Here is a 4,403-nt window from a genome sequence, read left to right on the forward strand (position 1 = left end):
ATTCCCATCATCCCTGACCACTGGTCCTGTTAGCTAGGGATGATGGGACTTGTAGTCCCAAAACATCTGGAGGGCTGAGTTTGCCCATGCCTGGCTTACAGTCTTGCTCTGCTCTGCTAGGTTCCAGTCTAAAACCACAAGGTTACTGGTAAGTGACTGATAGCCTCAAGCAACAAGATTCTTCGTTGGCTAACACCAGGCAGCTGTTTCTCAGCTTGCCACTTCTGCATAAATGCTGGAGGTGTTCTCCAGCTGCATGGTTTCTCACTCACTTCTCTCTCTTTCTCTGCAGACAAGAGAAGCCAACTTTGCTGGAAATGCCGCGTCCGCCGAGAGAAACTCCCGAAAGGCACGCCTCTTCTCTCACCTCGCTTTCGGGATTGGGCTGGGGTTACTTATTTTATATATCATCATTGTTAAAAGAAATTATAGATAAAAAATGTTCATAAATTCACAAGGCAAACATATACATGAGTATGTAAACCATGTGTCTGAAATAGTACAGGAGAACAATCCTGAAACCATTTTGACTCTCCCAAATTCACCTCAAATGTTTCTCTGCAAGGAGGAAGGAAATGGGAAAGCCTCTCCATTGTCTTTTGCTTACCTGTCTTTAGGGCATCTTTCTGTATGAATAGGCTGAGCCTGTGACCTGGATTCAGGAATTAAAGTATTTACCATCACCAAAGAATGGCCAGGCTGCCCAAGTAAGCAATCACTGGCCATTGTCAGGTATCCTGGCAGACAGGATTTCTGTTGTAGACCGCCTCTTTCTGTGATGTATGTATGATGTTTTTTGGGGTGATCTTGAGATACAGGGTGGGCAATTTCAAAAGTCTACATAAGGGCTTGCACACCATTGTTCTGGGTTCCTCCTCTCTTCTGCTTGTGGTGAGTGAGGACCCAGTTGCAACAGTTTAATAAAGATCAAGCTCAGTAGCTGCTTTGCTCCTCAGTATTCTCTGGTTGGCCTGTTATTTTCTCCTACTGATAAGGAACTCGCTTAAGGACTCTATACGAGTCCTTGGATACCCCATAAGGAGAAAGGAGCAGATTTTGTTTACATCAATATGGTGAGCCAGGCAGGAGCTTTGGCTGTCCAGATTCTGGGGGTGAGGAAGGACTGGTGATCCAATGCGCACCAGGCCATTTGCCAGGAGGAGCCACCAGTCCACCAGCGATCCCAGGCTCTGGAAATAACTGGAGTTCCAGTGGGGCTAACCAGAGGAAGCAACACTTGATCAGGCCAGCCATAAATAATTTAGTAAAAGATCCCAGGATCGCCAGGAGCAGCGCTTGCAGAAGTGAGTATAAGGGACTGTGCATGGGGAAGAAGGTGGGCAGGGCTCTCCAACCCCAGCAACTAAAAAAACTCTCTCTCTCACTCAATTCTTTTTCTGCTCTTTGTTTACAGATTTTTTTAATCTACCCCTTCCCTTCCATGAGTCCCTGGTAAGAAAATCCAATCATGGCTTTATTCAAATAGTAATTTAGTCAGGAGATGCTACACTTTAAATGATATAATAGATTTGCTGAATCATGAACTCTGTACATGTACAGAGGCTATGTTAGCTTAGAAAGAAAATAAAAAGAAGGTTTAAAACAAGAGGTGACAAAGCTATGCCCTGCACATGAAACTTTATTCAAATTTCTTAATGTAAAATTGGGAACCATTGAGGGAACTGCAGTGAGAAATATCCCTTTGGGTGCTTTGTGTAAAAATGTAGGGTTTTTTCCCCTTCTTTTCTCCCACAACACCCAAAAACTAAGTGAAGGAAAGTAAACAGACAGAGCAGAAAATAACAGTAGTAATTATATGGAAAGGTGATAATAATAATTAAATGAATAAAATGCTTAACTCTAAAATTTTGTATTGTTTTCAGCTTCCTAAGAAGAAATTTGAAGGATATTCTCCCCTTCCTTGGCTATTTATTTTCTTACTCCTTTTTTCTTTTAACCGATTGTGTCTTCAGACCCCAACCCTCTGCAGGCCTTTCTCTTCAAAGGAGGTGCTATTGGAAACTGAATGGTGAATCCAGCCTGCATTGCCTCAAAAGTATTGCCTGCCAAAAGGACATCAGCAATTTCTCTCCATAAAGGACTTGAGGGCAGTGGGGGAGGGGTGTTGAATAGTTGAATTGTTATGGACATTTTCTCTTTTCTGACCACAACCTAACAAGAAAAAGAACTTAGAAAGCTATAGGACTATCCTCCACTAGGGCCAGGGCTTTTTCAGTGATGGCTCCGACCTGGTGGAATGCTCCGTCCCACGAGACTAGGACAACTGCCCTTTTTTTAGAATGGTTTTTAACAGATTGGTTTGAAAAGTTGAGAACCATGGGGCTATATAAATTCTAATTGGACTCAGTTTGAATTAGGCAAGTGTATCCAGGCTGCAAATAGGGTTTTTTTGTTTCTTTTGTTTTTGTCCTTAAGAGCAAGTGAGCAACTTCCCTAGAGTGCAAGACCAGAGCCTATGATAATAAAAGCCCATAGAAAGGTCAAGGCAAAGATATCTCTCTCACGACATGTCCAAACTTGTGGCAGGTACAAGGTGACATGCTCCATGAAACCCCTAACACCAAGGTTTGTCATTACTGTGGTAGGATGAAGGTGAAAGACTAGAGGAGAGCTAACTTTGGCTCCTGAGAACACGAAAAAGGCATTTTTCAATCATTTTGGAACTTCCTGCTGAGTGAAAAGCATAGAACACTGGTGGTACCTCGGGTTAAGAACTTAATTCGTTCTGGAGGTCTGCTCTTAACCTGAAACTGTTCTTAACCTGAGGTACCACTTTAGCTAATGGGGCTTCCCGCTGCCACTGCGCCTCTGGAGCACGATTTCTGTTCTCATGCTGAAGCAAAGTTCTTAACCCGAGGTACTATTTCTGAGTTAGTGGAGTCTGTAACCTGAACAGTCTGTAACCTGAGGTACCACTGTATTGAGAAAATGTTTCTCCCAAAGTGCTAGAATGCCACAGGTGATTTAGTAAGAAAATGCAACATGTATTATTTTTACCTGATATCCTATGTCCAGCTATGTGCACTGCCACACTTGTGAATAGTCTTAAGAAGCCTGACATGCAACTCTCTTCAGATTTACACAAAAGCATCTATTTACAATATATCATAAGGTGGATACCAGGTTATTATAATTTTTTTTAGTAAAAATTATAGCTACAGAGGGAGGATTGTTATAAGAATTTAAGGTCTCGGATATATAAACATGGAGTCTGGGTGGCTTCAATGGCCGGTGGCTTGGACTCCACCTCCTCCTGGAGTCGGCCACTGGAGCTGTGCCACTCTCAGCTCCACACTTCACCTCCATGCTTTTTGGACATGAAGGCCCCAGACTCTCCCAAAAATATTGAGGGGACCAAATGGGCTCGGCTCCCAGGAGCTGGTTTCCCTGCCTTGCACTCAACTCTCATCTGTGGCTCCTAGAAGCTATCAGCATGTGATAATGGCCACACCCTGAGAGTGGTTTCAATTGGCTGGCTAAACCAGGTGAGGGTAGCTGATGGGTCTCAGACCAATACAGTGGTACCTTGGGGTTCTCAAACTTAATCCTTTCCCGAAGTCCGTTCCAAAACCAAAGCGTTCCAAATATAAGGCACGCTTTCCCATAGAAAGTAATGCAAAATGGATTAATCCGTTCCAGACTTTTAAAAACAACCCCTAAAACAGCAATTTAATATGAATTTTACTATCTAACAAGACCATTGATCCATAAAATGAAAGCAATAAACAATGTACTACAGTCACGCAATCAATCATTCAGTAGCCGAACTGGGTTCGAAATAGTCACAAAAACAAAACAAAAAGAGCCGCTAAAACAAAAATGCAAAATTAAATAGCAAAAACAGATGGACCTCAGTGTAACACTCAAAACGGAGCATGTTTGGCTTCCAAAAGAAGTTCACAAACCAGAACACTTACTTGCGGTGTTTGCATTCCAAGTTGTTTGAGTAGCAAGGTGTTTGAGAACCAAGGTACCACTGTAGTGGGTCCAACATGTGGTATCCGCAAGTGCTGTAGAGTCAAGTGAGGGGCAGGTGGTGCTGGTCAACCTGTAAGGTACTCTACCTAGAAGAAGGAAAACTCTGATCCTAAACCTTCGCTGCTTTGCAGGATATCTTCAGGAGAAGGAAAGGCTAAGGAGTAACCCCTTCACAAATTTGGAGTGCAGTCGCCAAGACGGTTGGGTGGCGCCTTTTACACCTCCTTCCAGAAACTCCTGCAGCCAAGCTGGTGCCAAATGTATTGCTCTGCTTTCCAAGAGTCTTATCATCTGAACAGACCAGGACCACCTTACACACTGCCCAGGCTTGCACCCCAGGGAGGTGACTTTGGTGCTGCTAGCACAGCTGTTTGACTTCACCTCATTCTCTTGAGACAGACGGA

At 43.4% G+C, this 4,403-nt stretch overlaps 1 long non-coding RNA gene across 1 annotated transcript in view; it reads left to right on the top strand.

Annotated features, from left to right (window-relative positions):
- The window catches only part of LOC307221753, a 3,970-nt gene extending 2,104 nt beyond the window's left edge, over positions 1–1,866 (top strand). Inside the window, exon 2 of the long non-coding RNA XR_013841473.1 lies at positions 293–1,866. This is a non-coding gene — a long non-coding RNA (uncharacterized lncRNA). The remainder of the gene's footprint in view (positions 1–292) is intronic.
- The last annotated feature ends 2,537 nt before the right edge of the window (positions 1,867–4,403 follow it).

The sequence above is a fragment of the Podarcis cretensis genome (genome assembly GCF_951804945.1).
Source record: "Podarcis cretensis genome assembly, chromosome: 8".
In the NCBI taxonomy this organism is placed as follows: Eukaryota; Metazoa; Chordata; class Lepidosauria; order Squamata; family Lacertidae; genus Podarcis; species Podarcis cretensis.